Raw genomic sequence first — 23305 nt, forward strand, 5'->3', positions numbered from 1 at the left:
AAGTCGTTGGCCTGTATCGCGTAATTAAGAAACACGCGTGTTGAAATCGGAGGATTTGCAAGTGGGTAAGCTTAAGAACGGTAGAGGCAATTCCTTTCTATAGAAAGAGGCAACATTTCTTTTCGCTCAATTTATTGCACAACATACATATATTGATATATGTGATAATTTATTAACGGAATTATTGACTGTGAATTTTGATACTTTTTATTACAACAGGTTTTTCACATTCTATACATTATACGTTATAAACTATTAGAGAATGTCTTAATAAATGCAGGAAGTAATTTAGATTTTCATTAACTGTACCTTACACAATATGTAGCTGATAGAAGTATTTGAATACTTATAGAAATCTTTAAAAATTATATTTAAAAAATTGTATGAATATATTCTGTGCATTTCACAACATCTTGCAATTTCATTAGCAGCGAAATGGACTCTAGCCACTATCGTCATTATATTAATACGGTTTGAAGCAATTTCTGGGAATATGTATACACAGAAGATATTTATTGCAAGTATACGTATATATAGCAGAGACTATAAGATTACTTAACCGTCATTTTCGCAAGATGATGTGTCCCTCGGCTGTCAAATTGACACAGTGGTAACGCATCGATGAAACGAAAAGACAAGTAATTCATTTTTCTCTTTGTCGTTCACACGCATTCGCACTAATCCTAACGTTCCTTCACAGCTGTTATATTTCAAAGGCAAAATGCTTTACATCGTTTCATAAATGACAATGAACAAAAGAATTTTTTACTGAAAAAGTATATGAAATTGATACGAGGGACTAAACGCGAGGGTTAAACATCGGTGAATTATCCATTGTATTAACAAGCCTTAATATTCAGTGGGACCATTTTAACACTTATTGTATACATATCTATTAGGTTGTTCGAAAAGTTTCTTTCGTTTTATGAGGAAATAATAGACGCGCAACGTTATTTGTTTTATATTATTTCGTCGAATTACGTACGATCCATCTTGTTCTGTTGAGACAAACAGCGCGATATTTCACAGACTTGGTTTCACGTTTGTATGAAGGTGCATTGTTGTAAAAAACACGTTTGCGAAAGAAAGACATTTTTCGGACAATCTAATAAATCGATTTCAAATTTTGCAAATTACGCTATTTTATTTAACACGTGCAATGCATACACGCATAAAAGTTTTCAGACTACCAATAAGTGTTCAAATATGCTCGCGAGCCACTGTCTTACATCGAAGATAATATCGATGAATCGTCAGTTTCTCATGGAGATTACAATATTCTAAGTAACGTATGTCCGTCTAATTCAATTTTACGATGCACTGCTGGAAATTTATAGGTTGTAAAAGGAATGAGGAATAAGTTTTAGTAACGCAGAGATTGCATGTTTCAACGTTCAGCGGGGTAGAGTAACATGGTTATACGAGACTGTTCTTAATTGCGAAACGTGTAAATCTGTAGTTCTGAAGTATGTGTTTGTTGGTTTCTGATCGACGTATGGAAACGGTTAACCCGGTTACCATGCACATTGATCTGCAGACGAATTAAATCTGTATACTTCGAATCCGTGTGAGTGCGACAAATGATTTCAAAATATTCGAAAGATCGCTTTATTATGTTGTGCAGAGAGGAGGTAGTCTTTGCGTAGAAGAGAGTTCACTTCGTGTAAAATTCGATGAATGAAAAAAATCTCTTCTAGGTGTTGCAACATCGTGTTAGACGGTCCTTCTGTGGAAAGTCGACATCACACAGCCAGACTTCTCTCTCTCTCTTTCTCTCTTTCTGCCCGGAAGCATTGTTTGTGTAAGTAATATCTGTTTGCCAATTCTAACAATAAATCAGAAATTTACGAATACGTTTTACTTTCTCCAGCTGGGATGTTCTCCCATTGGCGGTCAAAAATCAAGGGAGAAAGTATGCCATAATTGGCCACAAATACATACCTATGATTCAATACGGCAATTGGCATATGATTTCCTATCTGCGTGGATCACGTGTTTTGACATTGATGACTGGAATTCCATAGCGTACGTATATATACAGAATTCTATGATACATATCACAGAATTATAATAATTTGCATATGTTGTACATATTTATTTGCTTGTATTTTCATATTACATTATTTGTATTATTACATTATATTACATGTATATACAGGGTGGTTGGTAACTGGTGGTACAAGCGGAAAGGAATAAACATTTTTTTTTAATTTTTCCATCGAGACAACGATCTACAGTGAGATCCGTTATAACGAGACATGATAAAGTGCACGCGACCGAGCGAAAATTCAAAGTCGATTTTCTCGAAAACAAAGCCTCAAACGAAAAATTTTTATTCTATATTTTCGACTTCTTTTTTCGCGTAGAATCGCCCCCTTTCCGCTTGTACCACCAGTTACCAACCACCCTATATATAAACAAAACTGAATATTATATAGGATCGACGTTCGTTTTAACGCATACAGGACGAGTGTACTACAATTGAACAGGGACTTTTTCCTACGTAAAAAAATAAGTGGAAAATATGCAATAAAATTTTGCCATATTACGTTTGGTTTCTGAAAAAATCGAGTTTGAATATTATATAATTTTTTATTAATTACTACTTGGTTAAGTGATATAATTAATACTTGGTTAAGTATCGATTAGGTATGAATAAACAGTCAACAGGAGGTTATTATATTTTTATATATTGTATTATTTTATATATTATTATATTTTATTGTATTATGTGAAAATAAGCCAAAAATGTAAACTAGAATTTCTCCGTTTATGGCCTCAGTTTGAAGAAAATAAAGTTTAAACATGTATAATTACTGATTTGATATGTACACACGCATTTTCAAGATTGTTTGGCTCAAAAATAGAGCATAATGTGAAAAAATTTATTCTACCTTTTCGACTTATTTTCATATGTTTAAACATGTTTTATACACCTGTGAATTATTTAGTCTTATTGAGACTGGAATTAAGCAAATTTCAAACGTTTAAGTAAATTTTATCAAATCTTTAAAGTCGATTTTCTCGAAAACGAAGTCTCAGGTGAAAAAATGTTACACCAAAATTTTTTTTTTGGTACAGCAAATATCAGTAAGTACGAAATGTTTTAAGCCATTAAATGATTTAATCGACCTTTACAGGTAGATACGAATTATAGATAAAAATACATACTATAATATCAGTCTCACTCCTTATTTATTACATCCACGAAATCCGAAAGCTCGGAGTGTTACATTTTTACGTAACTCAAGTACAGCGTATCGGTTACTGTGACTTTTATTCGTTTGTTTCAATATTTGGCGAAAACGAATAAATTTACAAAGGCTTGCCGTTACACAGTTTTCCCATCGTTCTCGCTTTAAAGAATCCATTGCAAATAACATCCACTCTAAGAAAAGCACACCTCGTACAGACGTCCCATCGACCGACCCAGATATCGACAAACTTTGATTTATTTCCGATTTTCATGTTGAATGCAAACACCGTCAGATATCCAAAGCTGTGGATAGAGGTATCTCTGACAAACACTCCAATTATAAGTCTCGATTCCCTAGTGTCTTTCACAGAACTTGTGCTAATAATCTGTGAAAGTTTCAGATATATTTGAAACTTTGCTACAAATGAAACTCCAGATAAGAAAATTTAGTTTCTCGAATTTGAGAGTAATAATCGCAAGTGTTTTTTATTTATTAGATAAAAATTTATCAAAAAAGAATCAATCTTAGTTAAGTCGATTTTAATTTTGGCAAATGCAAATATAACATAACGCGTTTCAATTGAAATCTTCGAGTTACGGAGCTTTCGACTTGTTGAAATTGAATTCCCGAATAAAGGAGGCTTTTCAATCGAAGATTCGACGTACAGAAGCTTTGTACGAAGGTAGAATTACGTTTACACCTTTTTAAAAATTATTATTTTAAGCTTCCTCTTGGAACTCATTTTATTCAACGTACACAAATGCGGAAGCTACAAACGTGGAAGATAATGGCATTTACGTGTTCGACTGATGAAGAACGATTAGCTTGCGTTGATATGCACGTGATCGAAGGGCGAAGAAGTGTCAGGTTGTCCGAAAAGTGTCTTTCTTTTACAGACACGTCTTTTACAACGATGCATCTTCATACAAACATGAAACCTAATCTGTCGAATGTTGTGACCTTTATTTCGATAGCACAAAATGGATCATACGTAATTCGATAAAATAATATAAAACGGAAAATGTTGTGCATTCATTATTTCCTTATAAAACGCAAGAAACTTTTCGGACGACATGGCTTGCGTCGTTTTGCGATATTAGAGAAAATACTAACTGTTAGTTAAGTTAAAAGACAAGAGACGATATCGAACAATTAGTTTCTCACATTTTGTGACACGTGGCATAGCTATAGGCATATTTCGACTTGAAGATGTCTGGCTATTCCAAATTCGAGATACAGGGGTAAAATAACACATCTGGACGCATGGAAAATAATTCGAGTTAAAGCGAGTTTTATTTTGACTTTTAGAGGTGTTCGCAGGAAAGCTGAAGGGACCAAACAAAATTGTAATCTTGTAAAGTTATAGAGTTTTCGAGTTACAGAGATTCGACTGTACGATAGTAAAAGAGGTACTTTATTGGATTTAAGAAATATTCACCTATCGTACGGCACAGCCTATGATGATTAACGTTCAACAAATATAGACTATAGTTTCGTACGATCCTTGTTCGAGACTATTAATAATTACACAGAAGTTTCTATTTCTTAACGAGTCGAATAAATGTATGACCCAATTACTTCGTGGAATCGGTTTAACCTTTCATTCAATTTTAATGACGTTCCATTCGTTATTATCAAAGTTTATTGCACCGCTGATTCAGCCCAGTTTGGTAATGATGGAGATGGATTTGAGATACATAGGTATGTATGTGTGTATGTGTGTATGTATGTAAGTCCGATAACTGGAGCAGCAAAATAATCCGAAAACTGTAGCAAAACGTATTTTCCTAGTCGTCTGGAAATTTAAGGCTTGTAGTTGCGAAACAAGATAATAAATCTTAAACTTGGGATATTTAGATAAGATTGTTGTATTATGCTAAAGGTCAAAGGATAAATTAAGCCGTTCAAACAGTAACTCCCCTCCTGGATGATATTCAAACACTTGTATAAGTCTTTTAGGTACGAATATGTTACGTGTATTACACGAGACATTTGGAAATTTCTTAAGACAGTGTAACGAGACTCGATTATCACGATTATATTGATAAAATTTGGAATGAAAAAATGAAGATATACATACAAGGTACAGGATATTTAATGTAAGCACACATGTTACAGACATCATGAATGATATTTAAATAGTAAATTACCCATCATATTAATAAGCCTGACGAAAGTATTCAAACACTTGTAGAAGTATTTAGGTTCGAATATGTTACGTGTATTACACGAGACATTTGGAAATTTCTTAAGACAGTGTAACGAGACTCGATTATCACGATTATATTGATAAAATTTGGAATGAAAAAATGAAGATATACATACAAGGTACAAGATATTTAATGTAAGCACACATGTTACAGACATCATGAATGATATTTAAATAGTAAATTACCCATCATATTAATAAGCCTGATGAAAGTATTCAAACACTTGTATTTGAATTTGTATTTAGGTTCGAATATGTTACGTGTATTACACGAGACGTTTTGAAGTTTCTTTAGCAATATAATGAGAACGAAATCGACTATCATGATTATGTTGATAAAACTCGAAATCAGTGTGAAAATATACATAGAGGCTGCAAGATATTTAATATAAGTGCACATGTTGTACAGATCACAATTGCATTTAAATAGTCATTTAGCCATCATATTAATAAACCTGATTATTCAGTGGAGCAATTACGCTATATATTAATTTTTTAATAAATATATGTCTGCAGTAAATATCTTGTAACTTCTATATGCATCATCTAATTTGTTTCAGATTTTGCCAGTATAACATTGGTAGTTGCGTTCCATTACAGTGGCGATGATGTTTCGAAATATTTTATATAACGCACACGATACATGTATAACTAAATATTTTCTATTGTAAGAACTAAAATATTTCTGCCGGCCATTTGGTTCGTTTCGAACAAATGCGGAGCTCCTATCGGAAATAAACTACTTATTATCTAATTTACAAATAATTTTCTATTCCATCCCATTTAATATTTATCTTCGCAGAAACACTTTGCGCAATAACTCGATGCCGTCTTCCGTTTTGAATATTTCACGAAATTTTTTATTACGGATTTTGCATTAACGAAGATCCGTGTAATAGTTGGTGATGACGCGAAACTTTGGCTCTTCTTCTTTTAGATAAGTAATGACAGTTGATCTATAATCTGACGTTCTATTGCTGTGTTAGCGGAACATCGCCATAATCCTCGGACGTATAAATGTTATTTCGGCAACGTGCTCGCTAACGATGTCGACGTTGGTGAATATCTGCCACTTCGGGGGGACGCGTTACCTTCACCTTCGGGTTATTTTTACGCACACAGAAGGAAACGTATTGCACGATCTCGTTATTAAGATAAAAATCATCACGAATGTTTCGTGAGAAAAACGTCGGGTATCTCGTTCTATACACGAGAAATGGTTGTGTAAAGTGGAACGGTACAGTGGTATTTGGAAAGACAATTATGGAATTTTTTAAAGATATTTATCTATTAATCTATGCTTTTTATATTTATATTATACTTGTTATTTTTATGTTATACGGTATTCCGTATTCTACTTTTACAATTTGTGAAATTGTCACGAAGTACTCGACAATGGTGTCAGTGAAGTAGGATGAGAAAGTACTGAAAAATTATGTTTCTTTTAAACATGTAACATCAATTTCGTAGCTTCGTACTTTCAAATATCTCTTGTTATTCTGAAAATACTCGCGAATTGAAATACTTGTTTTATCTCTGATGTTTAATCGGGCGCAATCTGCTTCTATGTTACCTCGTGTATTGATTTGTTCCGTCACTGAAACAGCATTCTCAATAACCTTATTTCTGTTGTTCGAGAAATATCTCGTAGTTTATAAATACATCGATCGTTGACCAAGCACTCGTAGGTAAAACACGCAGGATTGGTAAGCTGGATATTTTTCAAGCGAAATTGGCTACCGCCAAATTTCAGAATATCGGTAGGAAAATAACGATGTTAGTATCGAGACATCGACTTTTCGCATCGATCATACTCTGTTTTACATGCTGTTAATCATTCCACTCGACACAGTATATTCCCAATCGAATGCATTGCCAGGCAGGTAGCAGATATCCTGCAAGTAATGTGGTTTTTTCGAGAGCTGTACAACAGTGCAAATGATTAATATCGGAGATTTGATCTAAAAAACTTAATGTAGAAAAGTAATAAAAAAACTATAAAAAAATTGGAGAGACTGTGTCATTGACCAATCGCCAACAGAAAATTTTTTATTTTTACGCAATGTACGAAAAACGATCGCATTGCATATTTATAGGATGACATAATACTCGGGACGTTCGAAATCTCGACGTGTGATCTTAATTATTGTTATTACTATTCCTCGACATATCGATGTTTCCGTAAATTTCCAATCGATGCAATCCTGCACCTGCAATTTGCGACCTCGAATCGTGCATCACATTTGCAATATCGCTTTAGCTTGTATTAATTAAAACCGGTCTCAAACGATATATAGTAACTATAAAAACTATTTATCGTAGATATCATATACATAATTAATTATGATTCAATTATATCAACTTTCGAATAATTTTAACAATATATAGTTTCATGTGACTACAAAAATTTGATACTATGAGAATGAAACTAGGATTTGTTAAAAAAAACCCTGCGTGAGATAGAAGTTTTATCCAATTTCTATCAGTTCGTGTAGTTGTACTAAAAAAAATCAACTACACTCAGTGAAAAGTGAACTGTACTTAAGTGCATGTAGCTACTCGAAAACGTCATCGAATTTTTGCAATCTATTCACTGCGAAACCTAGACGTACGTATCTTCGTCTATAAAATTTACACAAAACAATTGTTTAATACGCAAGACAATTCATTTCGAATATCACCTGCTACGAAAGAGGCGTTAAAGAGATCGTTGAATATCTTAAGACAAACGGAGGTTACTGAATTCCACGTGGACATTGCACTAAAAAAATAATGCTCGTTCGGAAGCTAACTTTATTCTTATCCTCTTTCGCTTTCGTTCGTTTCGAAAAGTTGCGGGAAAAGGAAAATCGCGCAATAGAAAAGAAGGAAAATTACGATTTCCTCGGAGCCGGAGTTCGCTGTTTCTAAACACTGTGCGGGAGATGGTGTGTGCGTGGAGAGCAGGCGCTTCTGCCGGAGCATGGGATTCGATCAGTTACCGGCGCAGGTCGTACAAATTGCTGGCGGCTGAATTTCATAATCGTGGAGGTCGATGCAGGGGAAGTGGTGGATGCCGTGCACCCGGCTGCACCAGCGTGTTCGCGTTTCCGATGAAAGGAGAGACGCGTAGGCGTGGTGTAAAGGGGTGGAAGGCGTGGCCAACGGCGATCAATAAACCACCCCCGCTGGCGGTAGAGTTCGGAGGCGCGGAGGTGAGTCGTTTGGGGGTTGCAACGCGAACGGAGCACCTCCAAAAAGCGGTTTCGGTATCGTGGCGGCGGCGTGGAGGTGGCGATGGTAGTGGCAGTGGTAGTGGCGATATAGGGGTAGAAAGTACGTGGGGGTGGATGGACTCTGCCAAAGCATATCGATCCCTCCGCTGTTCCCTCTTCGCTCTGCGATCCTCTCTTCTCCGCGAGCTCTCGTCGAAAGTACCATGGCCTCTGGAATTACGCAGGAGACTTCATTCGTAACACGCAGTCACGTAACCGTCTGCACACGCAGTCGCTCGAGCCAGCCGACTCGTGAAAACTCTCCCCGTGCCCGTTATTATCCTGTTTCCGTGTCCTCTATATGTATACGTTTCCGTTGAAATCGTTGCGCCTTATTTTGTTTCTCTCGCAGCATTAATTATTTGTTATCGTTCGTTCGATTGCATAACATCTGATTGATATTTCAATGGAAGAGTATGCAGGAAGATTATCATCCGCTTTTACCTATTTCCCGGCTTTTATGTCGCTTGCTGGCTAAGTAAAGGTACTTTGATGTAAAATAGATAGTAAAGAAATAGAAATGGGAATAATCCGATGGTTTCGAAGATATAAATCTTTTGAAAATACGTAGGTAAGTAATAAACGACGTTTCATTCGGAGAGACGAATAATGTTAACGTAGCTGTTATGTCAGTTTGATTTAAGCGACATTAATCTGTGTAACTAAGATTATTAGTACTTTTATAACGTGTTCAAAAGACGAAGAAGGATCAGGTGTCCTGACGCGGCAGCGTATTCCGAATTACGCGTGTGACATATTATAATTCAGTAATACTTAAAAAATCATGTTTTATTGCATTTATTTATTTATCCACGTAAGCGTCCTACTTTTAGATCTTCTTTCGATCTTTCTTGATCTTCGATTATTTTGTCGAGAGAAATTCTGCAAATCACGACGTCCGTTCCGAGCTAACAGTTTATTCAGAGTTCGTGAACGCTTCTCGTTCTCTGTGCTTCTACGCAAGAGATTTCACACGGATCGCGTTTAGTCATGCAATTTTCTTACTCTGCAATAAAATACGAAGCGAAGTCTAGATGGATGAAGTCACACGCGTCATCGAAGAAGTCGTGCGATAGAATTGCATCGTTATTTTGACCTTGTGCGATTTCAGTATTTCTCGTATCCTTGATCTTCGTTCGTCCTGTGCTACGTTCTCGTCGAATAAAAAATTACGTGACTTCGCTGGTACTTCCAGCACGAAATCGCGAGGGAAACTATATTTAGCGATGTATACCGGGAGAAACTTTTATTTCCTTAAATTTTATGTCAACGAAGAACACGTTATTTGCTTCTCATTAGTGTAAAAATAGAGCTGCTGTTTGGTATAGCGATGGCAAGTGAAACGGTATTTTCAAAGCTGACTGTACTATAGATAGGATGTTCGCTATATATGATTATGTATATGCTATTACGATATGGGATTACTGTAGCATACTATCTTGTAATCTACAATTTTATTAGCTCGATGTACCTCTGTTTATTCCACGTAATTCCCAGATCTTGACCTTGCTAAAATAAATTTTAATCTGGAATAAAGTTAGACAATCAAACACTGTAATTAGAAAGCAGAAACTATTTTTTAATTTGTGTTAACGTATTCTTTGAAAAATAGAGCAGGTGAGCCTGATTGCGTGAACGACGTACACGTGAATGCGCATCATCATTCAGAATAAAATACAAGCATAAATAATCATGTCGTATACTGCATTTCATTAATTGCTGTTACGTACTGTTACTTCGAAAATAATTACTGATTTCTTTCATTGATGAGATTCGATCAAATGAAATTTAATAAAATTCAATTGGACTTAACAAAATATATTTTTTCCTTCTTCAGTTTAATGGAAATCTTTAATTAATATATCATCCCATACGATATTTCTTTGCTACTTAATTTGTTTTCCTAATATGTTTAGATATATCATCTCTTAATTGCTTTCGTAGTATATGATTATTAAGTCCTAGTGACAGTGTACAATTATATTATCATTAATGTGACGAAATAGATATCCCGAGGTTGAATCATATACAACACCAGTGCCTCTCACATTAGATGCCTACGCTTTTTTAGATTATCTTGTTACGGTTAGATAATGGTTGTTACCTATAAATAGCCGATACTCTTCGTGATTCATGTGCGCTGTTCAGAGAAAATATTTTAGAAAGCTACAAACATTAAACACTACTATAAAGCTGTATATTATCCTTTCGGAACACTATACGTTATTCACCTTGTTAGATCTCATCACTTAAGTATAAATACTATTAGGTCATCCAAAAAATTTCTTTCGTTTTATAAGGAAAAAATGGAAACAACATTTTCCGTTTTATATTGTTTTATCGAATTACGTATGATCCATTTTGTTCTATCGAAATAAAGATCACAACGTTCGGCAGACTAGGTTTCATGTTTGTATAAAAATGCGTCGTTGTAAAAGATGTGTCTGTAAAAGAAAAGCACTTTTCGGATAACCTAATACAATGATATTAAAATACTACAGTCTTTAACTAACCGAGGTCTTTAGTAATAATAATAATAATAATAATAATAATAATAATAATAATAGTAGTAGTAGTATTTTATTATATTTTATTACACGTATTACATTGTACGTATAATAGAACTACAACATCGTTTGATAATATGAAATACAAATACGTAGAGATATGATGTACATCGTTACATATGATTGCGAAATTTGTGTAATTTCTGGAAATTCGAAATAACGAAAATATCGTTTATTATATTTTGACCAAGTTCCATGCGAGAAGAGAAATTTTCACCAGTCATTATTTATTTAAGAAAAATGAAAGTTCATATAAGATTTTACGTGCCTGCGTAAAGATATCGAATAAAAGCTTTTTCAAGTCTGCCTCTTCTTGGAGTCTTAATTACCGGCAGTCTTGAAACTTAACGAGCAATCGAACATTAACCAACAAGGCCGTCTTTTCCATTACATTCTGCCTTAACCCGAATCTCCAAATTATAGTATTTTTTTTTCCATTTTCGTGTAATGGCCGATCAGGAGAGAGAGATTCGCTTTACGAATCGTTTAATACTCTTTTACGTTATATTTTATTGCATCGCGAAAATATTGCACACGAAATGGAGATGCGCTCGAGTTCACCGTATTCTGCTGTAACTGCGCTCATCGTACAAACCTCGAGTAACTTATTTCACAATTTGCTTAAGAAAAATCGCGATGCAAATTTCAATCTGTCTTTAAATCCGTATGGAAATTTATAAAATAACCTGTATGAGAACATAAATTAATAAATCTCGGTATATTTGGACAAGAGAATGAAAGGATACAAGCTACAAGAAATTTAAAAAGAGAGTTTTATACTGATCGTACAGTTTCATATTTCCTCAGATATATGTATATACATACGTGATATGGATTTAGATGACCATGACTCATTTCGAATCGATTTGCTCTGCCCTGAAAGCGGCACGTTTTATTTAAGAGTACGCCGTTCTTTCTTATTCGTTCATCGATCTCCCTTCATCCGATGCCCGTGATTCGAGTTATTGGCGTTTTCTTAAGACTAACGGACAGCTGAACAGAGACAGGAATTGTCGAATCCTGTCACGCAGACGTTTTGATACCATCACGGAATGACTCAACTCGTGGCAAGGAAGAATCAGACAGAAAGAGAAAGGTGGAGGGTAGGGCGTAGAATTTTTATTTCTACGCTCACAATAGAAACGTATCGCGGCATATATTATTCTGTGAATTAATAAAATGTATAACTTTTAAATTCTGTAACATATCAAGTGATAATATAATTTATAATTATATTTATTAATTATATTTTAATTATCATATTATAATTATAATTTATAATTAATTATCACTTGCGATTATTTGTTACTCGCTTTGTTTTTATGATAATTAATGTATGTAATTTTAACGAAACCATTCAACGATAAGATACATGAAATATTAACGTTATAAATTGTAAAAGTAACGTTGCAAATTTTGTGAGATAAATATTCAAGGTTCTTTATAAATATCGTCGTCAGCGTGTGTTGCATAAATAATTAATACATAGATGTGCGAACCTATAACTGTTTAATTATTAGCAAATTAATATCATTGTCAATTTGTTACACACGGAGAAATTCAAATTTACAAAGCATTACTGAAATATTTCTATGGATGATTCGCATGATCTTGTCGAAGGACGCGAATCGTCCGATTTCTAATTTTTGACTTTGAGTAATTTTAAGATATGAGTCGATGGATTTGTTATTTTTCATCGAAACGTACTTCCGTACGCTCTACGACGTATCGCAAAACTTTCATGAAAACGAAATTCCATGGAGAAGTTGGCGGTATTCATCCATTAACCATCAGTTTTATCCGCGGTTTTACCTAAACCAATTCGTCTGCCAACTTTTGTACTATGTTAGAGGATATTTGCAGCTTTACAGTTCAGTCGCGGACTTTCGTCATTGAAAAATTTTCCCACAAGTGTGGCTGCTGTTAGAATATGCTGGAGGAAGAATAAAAGTAAATCAACATCGGTGTATAAATTAGCTCGGTCTTAATTCTTATAAGTGTAAATGTGATGTAATTTATTCTTAACACAAAAGAAAGAATAAATAAAAAATAAGGAACACCACGATTAAAAAATTATTTTATCCAAGTTACTGCCAATGTAAATTATTCACTAGTTTTTCTTCATTTAGCGATTGATATTATTTTTGCTTTTGCAAAAATATTCTCTCGACTTAATGTTGATAAAAATCAAGCATAATAAAGTATAACATAAATATGATATTATAATATTATAATCCTTGTAAGTGTAAATGTGATGTAATTTATTCTAAACACAAAAGAAAAAATAAATAAAAATAAGGAACACCACGATTAAAAAATTATTTTATCCAAGTTACTGCCAATGTAAATTATTCACTCGTTTTTCTTCATTTAGCGATTGATATTATTTTTGCTTTTGCAGAAATATTCTCTCGACTTAATGTTGATAAAAATCAAGCATAATAAAGTATAACATAAATATGTAGGAATGTTTATTATAAATTAACAGAAAAGACAGTATGATAAACACAATATTGTTACACTCTCACAAAATCGAATATAATATCGCGTTTCACGAATTCGCTTATCACTATTTCTACGTCACAGCAACACGATGAACTTCTCTCGACCACGATTAATTCAACTCCGACAGCATTACCACGCTCATTTTTCCCTTAACAAACCTTGGTAACGCTCACAACACTCCTTGACAACATTAACATATCTTGACAACAACATTTATAAACAATCAGCCACGTCTTTCCCTAACGTCACACCATCCCACAAATATAATATTATAAGTATAATAAATAGTGCAAAGTATATATTGATTGAATAATAGGAATTCGTCAAGATACGTAATTGCTTTCTATTATTATATGTTATTAGCGATTGACCTTGTATTCGTTCTGTCAGTTCGTGACCATTAACTCACTTTGCTAAGTCACTTTGGAACCATGCGTTTTTTACCTACGAACATATGGCAACATAACATTTCTTACGTAGGTAGAATCCAGTGAAATTTAGATCCATTGTGATTTTATAATTTGTCTAGTCCCGCGAGACCTTCATATTCGTGGCATGAAGCGAATTAACTGAACAAAAATTACAATACAGAATGGATGGAAGAAAACAGCGGGTGAATTTAATTCGAATCGAAGGATGAGAGGCAAGAAAGAAAATAAATGACGATAGTAAAGAAAAAGAATGACAGACTCGATTAACCGTTGCGAATTGAAATCTCTAGAAAACAGAGAACGGTCATTCGTTTTTGCAAGATTAGTACGTTTGAACGACGTTTATCATATATATTATAATACTCCGAATATACGGTTAGGTATAAAAATGAAGAAGCTATGCTACGGTAATATTATGGGAAGTTAAAACAGTATACGCTACAGTCTATAGGATAAGGTGTCCGAATCTCGTCAGCCGGAAACTGTTTTAGCATTTATTCAAAACTAAATCAATTTCTTGATCTGAAAAAATTGGCATAATCACCTTGAACGCTCAGTAACGAAGATCTGTAATCGATGTTTCATAAAAGTTAATGCAAACGGTATATGAACATAGAAGGAATATACTAAGCGTCACAAAAAATAAATGCCAGAATTACGTACTTTGCATGTTGGAATACGACTTCGAATATTAAGAAACAACGTAGTGCATTAACCGCGAAAAAACAAAGCGCTAAGGAGGACTTTGGAAACGACAAATTCCTTCGTTCTTGTCGTCACGTAACTGGCGGCATTTCTATTTCAAATTCCAATTGCCACCTTCAGACTGGAGGACTTACCAACAAAGATTGACAGAGCAATGAAATTAGGACGAGGATGAAATTTGGGAAATTATCTTATGCTAATTGTTAGATTTTTTGACATAATTTAGAAGGTAAGTGTTAGTAAGTTGTTGAACCTATACTATTATTTTATAGCTATATACTATGTATATGTACTATAGATATGTACTATATAATATTACTTATACTGTATAGCAGTACTATAATATAGAGTACTATATAGTACATATCTATGGTATATATACATAGTATATACCTATAAAATGATAGTGTAAAGCAAGTTCAAGTGCTATAGCAGTACTACTACTTATTTTATAAATGCTACAGTATAATAGCGAAAAGATTATGACTTTTACCAAAAATTTAGTTATTGCCCCGATTCAGTCATATGTACATACATCCTATTTCTCATATGTTAACTATTCTCGTTCTAAGCTAGCGATAACGAAACAGTGTCATTTGTGTAATATCGTTCTACGTATTAATAAGTAACAAATACGAAATTTGCGTGAGCCGAAGAAGCCTATAATACGTAAGTACATAAATTACTTTCTTTCTATTATTTTATCTGAGACTTTGATATATGAGATTTCAGTTAGCTTTAACGCAAACAATATCCGAATCTATAGAAGTGATTTGTTCGCAGCGGAAGATTTATCAGTCACCTCGACTGCTCCCATAAACGAAACGCATACAATGGATAACGGTCGTGCAAAATGAAGATTCGAACGTCTCGATTTAATTAACTTTCACTTTATGATCCGCTGGCGAAGTAACGAAGGGTCCTCGCACCTATTACGTCAGGAAAGTGGGGCCAGAACTAATGAGCCTCACGACGTGCTCGTGTTCGCCATCACGATCCAGATTCGCGATTCCACGTGGCCATCGATTCGATGCACACGTTCGCCCGATATCAAGCGAAACGTTTGAAAAATGTATCATCAACGTCGGTTAGGCCGATCGTAGGTGTCCCTAATGATCGATCGGGCCCGAAATTAAATCGTGTGTTAACCGCTTGCGAAACCGCCCATTACGTCGAATCTCGTTTCGTTAATTCCATAATACCAACAAAGAGCGAGTCGATTGCATCGCGACGATGGTAATCGTTTGCCAGTCGACTAATGGGCTTTACGTAAGCGTACGTATCGTCGATGTAAACACGGTCGTCGCGCCGCTCGGGTAAATGATTGTTACGTTCCGCGAGAAGAAGCAACCGGGGACCAAGTTCTGTACTGTGACGAGAGAACTACTTATGTTCGCAAGCTACTAAAACCAACCGCGATGCACGCGACATCCAAAGTATTTAACAGTAGAACTACCGATAGTTAACAGGAAGCTTTTTTCTACCAAAACCAGTCAAAATGATTAGTCTTTAAAAAATACGTAACAATAGAATATTTTTATATTTATTGATTTATTACTTTCTTACAGAAGAAATTCCATGTTATGTAGTACATCTTTGGTATTATTAATCCATCTGGGACCATGATCCCTAAACGAGGGTCGACACATTTATAACATTGTAGAACCAGCCGTTTTAACTGGTGTGGTATTTCTAGTGTTAGCACCTAACGATCTAGCGATCGATCCAGAATTTTCCTGATAACTGATATCGTCATATCGAATGATACGCAGTAAAAATTTTAAAAACGTGTGCAAAGTTGTAGAAAACGAGGAAACTGATTAATTGGGGTTCGATAAACGGATTGCAGGATCCTTTTACACTTTGACAAGTACCAGTTATTTTGACTGGTGTTGGTATAAGTAACCTTGATACAAATTATTTTCAGTTTGAATACATAAAAAACAAAATAAAATTCATTATATTATTCTTTTAGTTATCGTTGCGAAAATCGTTACGTCATTGCGGAAAAAATATAACACGGAGTAGGAATTTGAAAATAAATTTGTAAAACCTGAACAATTAGAACAATTAAAACAGGACTATGGATAACCGAGTAGTTTCGACTATAGAGGTTCGCTAATTATTCTCCTCAAAAAATCCAACGAATCAGAATCGAAAGAAGAAACACGAGCTACTTGGCATGGCCACGTTCTGAACCAAATGTATGTATTATAGCAAACGAGGGTAGGCTAAATGGGGTCAGTTAAATATCTACTATCCTATTTACGATTGTATAACAGAAATTCTATGATGTATGAGGTACGACAAGGTACCTCTCCATTAGCACTTTCGCTTGTTGTTTCCATTTGAATAAAACCGTCATTGTCGCCGTCTTTGTCGCACTGAAGTCATTTCATTACATCAGTGTATTTGAAGTTTTTCTAGCGTTCCAACATCTCACAAATCTACTTGCTTCGGATAATTTTCAATATCACGTTCCTGTTTCTTTGCCGTCTGTTGCAGGGAAAATTAGCCGCAAATTTTCGCAAAGTCGGCTAATTTATCCCTTCAAAGTGTTCCAAAAAAGTGAAAAATTGAAATTTCAAAAAACTCTCCCAGCGTTACCTGAGGAAAACAGTTACCTAACGAATGAACTTTGACTTTTTGATTTCAGATGATCCACCACCAAGTTATCGGGGGCACCGCAATTTTCCGAGACACGTCCGAATAATTACTGCCATTGCCGTATTTTTTAATATTTCTCCGTGAAAATTTTATATAATATTCTTCGAATATCATACTTTAATGTACTATTGGTTTTAATAAAGAGATTTTAACTGTGTCGTCATAAATAATTCACAAAAACATGCCTTATTTTTATACGAAATAACCTTACCCCCCCCCCCCTAATTCAGAAGACATTTTAAGACTTAATTTTGAGAAGCTTTGCGTATGGAAGACGAGAAAAACCGCGAGGCAGTGCTGTCGTTCTTATATCTACGAAATAAAATAATATATCGACGAGCATATAAAAAGATATAACATTTTCGATAACCTTAAAATCTCGCAAGAAGAGGAGCCTGAGAAAAAAATTCGTCCCACAATTAAAAGTAGCTCTTCAAGCAGTATAACTTTCTTCAACAAAATTCTTTTTATGCAAACGTAAATCAAAAAGATATTTAGGTGTCTCTTTTCTCGTGACTCTGCACAGATTCTTACGAAACGATGTCTAAATATTTACAACGTATTTTAAATTATACGAAGAGAACCAAAGATGGCAGAAAGAAAAGAATACGATGAGATGAACTTAAAAAGAACGTTTTAGCTAAGGTCAGTAGCAAGGGCAAACGAGGTTTCTCCACACTAGTTCGTCAAGGGCGGATGGACGAAGCGAAAGAGGGGCTGAGGCTAAGGGCAAAAGGGAAGGAAACGCGTGCAATGGAAAAACCGTAGAACTCTTTAATGCGTACCTGCCAGCGGCAGCGTGCCACGGCACGTTCCCTTCCGTGAAACTAAAATAAATTATTGTTCCAGCGTATTCGTTGCTCGCCGGGGTGCCATCAACCCTGCTGTCTCTCTTTTCATGCCACCTCCGTACACCCGCTGTCCCCGTTACACAGCACCGCGTACCTAATATAATATTCTAGGCAATTACAGTGTTTGCGGATCAAACAGAGGGACTCGTTTCATCTCCCCCGTAGCTCTCCTGCCCCTCCGCGCGACCGGCCAACCCTTGTTGCGTGTATAGGGGGTGGTGAGAATCACGCGGGTGGCAGACGCCGAGACAAGGGGCTGTCAGATGTGGCGGAACCGTTTTCTCTTTCCTCGTTCAACGAATCTATTGCACCACGCTGTCCACCGATCACATTTTTCCCTTTTTCTCTTCCTTCTTCCTCCACTTCAGTCCTCGACGTATGCGCTTCTCGATTCTCGACGAACAGACGTTAAACTGGATTCGAAGAACGCGAGTCCACGTGCTTCGATGCTCGTCCTTGGCGGCGAATAAGAGAGTTGGTGATTAATTATTACGCTACTGGCCAACTTCGCTATAAGTTAAAAAATCAAGGATCATTCGTGATTTTTGCAAATTTGCGAAATTTATGGAAAAAAGTAGAAATTAACGTAGCCGTAAATCATAATAAATTTACGTAATCCTTTCTATCGACTTTCGGCGTACGACATTTTTGATTTTGGTAGTTTCTATTATTGTAATTAGTACGTTTGTCTGGTATATATTTTCGCGTAGAAGGAAGGGAGATGTTTAGTTTCCAAATAAAGTAGAAAGTCAAAGAACGAAAGTGAGTTTCTCCTCCGCGTTGTACGAGTTTGGGGCAGAGGTTAAATTTAATTTGAAACACGTGTCTGGTTCGAGTACTATTGCACGAACCAGGCGGAAGGCGCAGATAGAGAAAAATACGAAGAAATTACATTTCTTCTTTTTAACAATTTTTACGTAAAGGTAGCGCGTGCATCCTCAAAATAAAAATTTCTGCCTCGAATGTTTTCTTTCCTTTCTTCTACCTTGGCGTTGGAAAGGTAATTGTATTTGAATGTACTTTTCGCAGATTTATTCTTCTTCCTTATCCGTATTAACGTTAAACAGTTCCTCGAGTGATACTTTTTAAATCTGTCATATTGCGCAATATCGCGGCAACTTTCTTTCGAGTAATTGGAAGATTCGCGGATGCGATGGAAATTTATTTTAAAAATAAGTTCTTTGCCGGAACCTTAATACGGCAAACAAACGCGGCAAAAAGTTTCATCGAGTCTGTTAGAAAGTCGGCTTGACTCTGTAATTTAAATTGTATGATTTACAAGTCAAATGCAGTCTTCGTTTCGAAGTGTAAATTGCAGTTATCGTGATCGCAGTTTAGAAAGCGTTCTAAACTGCGACATGTTCTTTAATCGATAATGTATGGTTGTCTCGCCAAATGTTCGAAGAATACCAATGTTTCGTGCGAAGAGCATATTGCTTATGAAAAATTGCCTGATACAGTTGGTATTAAAAGAAGATCGTTTTTACGAGAAGAATTCGTACTTATTCGACGAGCAGTAATTTCTATTTCAATTTGCAACGTCCATTTACTCGGATATTAGATGAAAAACGGCTGCATTTCCTTCTACCTACAATTACCAATTGAGTTGATATAGCATAACGAATGTATGAATAAAATAACGAAGAGCTAGACAAATATCTCGCAAATAAATAATGCATTTTTTTCTATACATTAGCAAACAAATTACAGTAGATTATTTTCCCATAAGTGCTACAATTAGAGTACGACATTAACACTAGAACTACCGATAGTTAACACGAAGCTATTTCTACCAAAACCAATCAAAATGACTGGTACCTGTCAAAGTGTACAAGGGTGCTGCAATCTGTTTATCGAATCCCAATTAACCAGTTTCCTCGTTTTGTACAACTTCGCACACGTTTTTAAAATTTTTACTGCCTATCATTCGATATGACGATATCAGTTATCAGGAAAATTCCGGATCGATCGCTAGATCGCTAGATGCTAAGTAACGAATTCAATTTTTCTTTTATCCGGACGTACACTGTACATTTCCTTCCTCCACTAGCATGTAACGTTTTACTCTTAAAACTTTACTCTCATAGCTTGATTTATTTATTTTTGGACAGTTCTGACTCAACAGTTAAGAAAACTAATGAATTTAATCAAATTCGAATTAAAATTTATCAATTAAAATGATATTAAAAGATGCGATAAAAACTTTTAATAGTACGATGATAATCTTTGCACAAATTTTGCAATATTTTTGGACAATTAAGACAGTTAAGAAAACTAATGAATTTAATCAAATTCGAATTAAAATTTATCAATTAAAATGATATTAAAAGATGCGATAAAAACTTTTAATAGTACTGTGATAACCTTTCCACAAATTTTGCAATATTTTTCCACCGTATCTAACTCTCTATCCGTATCAAACCGTATCTACCGTATCTAGCAAGATGATTAAAGATTTCTTGCAGACAATACCGTAAGTGCAAAAATTTTAAAACGTTGTCTTTTTTAGCGTATAATGTCTTACTCACTAATGGGAATACCGTAATATAGAATTTAAGAGCAATTTCCATTGGTAAATAATTGCTAATAGTCCAAAATCGCCTCTGTACAAAACAATGTAAGTGTCATTAAGCGATAGACACGCTTCACGCTAAATAACACCAATTTCATAGCAATTCTTACGTTATGAAATATACTTTTATAACAAATACGAAAAGAACACCTTAAAAAAATATATTTTCTGTTTTTATATGAGTTATCTTTGTACAGTGCTTGGAAATTTAAATGAATGGCACATTCAATTTTCTCTACCAATAAGACGCACGTACAGGCTTTTCTACAAATACTATTCTTTTCCCGATGAATTTGTATTAGTGCAAAAAACAGAACATTTTGTAATTCATTTAGATTATTGTATGTTTAAGATCTTACAATTGAAAATTTCCAGAATAATTCCAAATCAAAGAAGCTTTTTTTCGCTCCCAAGAAATCTGTCGTTTGCTACGTACAATGTTGTCTGCAAGGAGTCTTCAATTATTTCCCGTATTTTCCTTACGTTGCTTGCTTTTCCATTTGTTCAGAAACTTACGTCCCGTTTGTCTTGTACGCGAAATTGTCTCGCAATTTCACGATTATCCGTGCTTTTACAACGTTCTCTGTCACACAAAAGTTTCCCATCGCCGGCAAGGCGATTAAAGGCTTTCGTAGAAAAAAACGGAAACTCGAGTGTAGCCAGCGAATGTCTGACGATGACGTTAAAGAGAGGAGAAGAGATTTAATAAAATGGGAGTAGAAAAGAGAGAGAGAGAACGAGAGGATCTGCTTCTACGGACGAATTACTCGTTGTTCGTTCTCACGTGCGAATGCCTGCGATTTTTTACCTTCTCCCGCGGCAGGATTTTTCCTTTTTCGTACGTAGAACAGGCAAACTGGGCGCTTGTTCCAGTTTTTAATTGCGCTGGAAGGAAATGCCGCCGCGGGCGGCAGACGTGGCCCAGTATCGTGCGATTTATATTCTCCTGTTGCGCCTTCTTGCCTCCCGTACCTACGTATAATGCGAGTCTTACCTCATCCAGTTCTCATAAGCTCGTTTCGTAGTTGCACGCTGCAGACGGACGAACACGTTCCATCTTGCGATTGTTCCGTGTTCCTAATTTACAGGTGCAACACGTGGGTGTGGAAATCGCTTCTGGCACCGCATTATGTGCAATTTGTAATGTGTATTCAGTGTTATAAAATTTCAATTTAATCGTCTGCGATGGAACTCTGGTCGAACGTGATATTTGCATTTGATATTTCGCAAACGCCCGATACTTGAATCGAAAAGCGTATCGCACCGAAGGAATTATGGGTACAGTGGAATAATACAGTGGCCTCCTTGCTTATAAATATCTAGCACTTCGTCACCCAAGGAAGCTGAAGTTCTATCGCTCTTTGTGCTATCTTTGTCCTTGTTCGGTCGATTAAAAATATCTGTCCGTTTTATAAGAACCTGTATAATGCGAGAAGTTACTTAAAAAGACATTTTAACTAAAGAGGGCAAAGTAGTGTGCTGAGAAAATGCTCATCGTAAAATTGACACAAGAAGTTTCCATTCGAATGCGAAATATCATTTAAGATTAAAAAATATTTTTTAATATTCAGCTTGATATTTAGATCGGGTAGAATTAAAGTTAGTGGATAGGTAAGTGGATGTAACTTTTACGGGTTTATCGCTTTTTGAAAGAGTGTTCGTTCTTGCGATGCGTTCGTTTGCGTATTAATATGCATAATTGTAGCTTTCAATCCCATTTGGGTATTTTTCGTGATGAATTTTAATAATAGGCTTGATTGATCCGCCAGGCTACGTTCAGGTTCGTATTTATGTCCTTCGCGCAGCCTGTAATTGACGCTATTTATAAAGCGATGTAATTCATGCGTCTGACTAAATTCGCTCGACCAAACCTTTAGGCGATTTGTTGGTCCATAGGTTGGTTTTCATTTCATATCGAATACTATATGATAACAATCTTCTATCAGTTATGGCTCACACGTCGTTCGATAGCTTCCGTTCTCTTCATTTATGCGATCGTATATTTTTCCATTCTGTGCCAATAATAAGGCGATCAATTGTTCACGAAATATGGAAATTCACAAAAACGAATATTTTCCACGCGTTGGCGAATTTGACGAAAATGGTGCTGTAAAATCTTACATGTGAACGTAGTGGTACATGAGTCAACGGAAGATTCGAATCGAGAGAGACTCATATTGTTGTACCTTGGAGTGCCAACGTTGTTTTGGTTTGCTAGGTTCAGGGGTAAACGAACTCTGGACAAAATATTATCGCCGTTATTTGTAATCGTTAACCAAAGTTACATTCGAACTTTTTATAATACCACCGGTCGATACAAACAGACGAATGGACTCTCTAGGACAAT

The 23305-nt window shown here is 35.3% G+C and overlaps 1 long non-coding RNA gene across 2 annotated transcripts; it reads left to right on the plus strand.

Annotated features, from left to right (window-relative positions):
• Window positions 1-1401: 1401 nt before the first annotated feature.
• On the plus strand, window positions 1402-6118 carry LOC143302727 (uncharacterized). 2 transcript variants are annotated; one of them, XR_013058475.1, is made up of 4 exons: window positions 1402-1567; window positions 1698-1801; window positions 1871-2025; window positions 5967-6118. It is a non-coding gene; the product is annotated as an uncharacterized LOC143302727 (long non-coding RNA). The 2 variants fall into 2 exon arrangements; XR_013058476.1 differs by lacking the exon at window positions 5967-6118 and adding an exon at window positions 2439-2516.
• Window positions 6119-23305: the final 17187 nt, after the last annotated feature.

The sequence above is a fragment of the Bombus vancouverensis genome, chromosome 5 (genome assembly GCF_051014615.1).
Source record: "Bombus vancouverensis nearcticus chromosome 5, iyBomVanc1_principal, whole genome shotgun sequence".
NCBI classification, from domain to species: domain Eukaryota; kingdom Metazoa; phylum Arthropoda; class Insecta; order Hymenoptera; family Apidae; genus Bombus; species Bombus vancouverensis.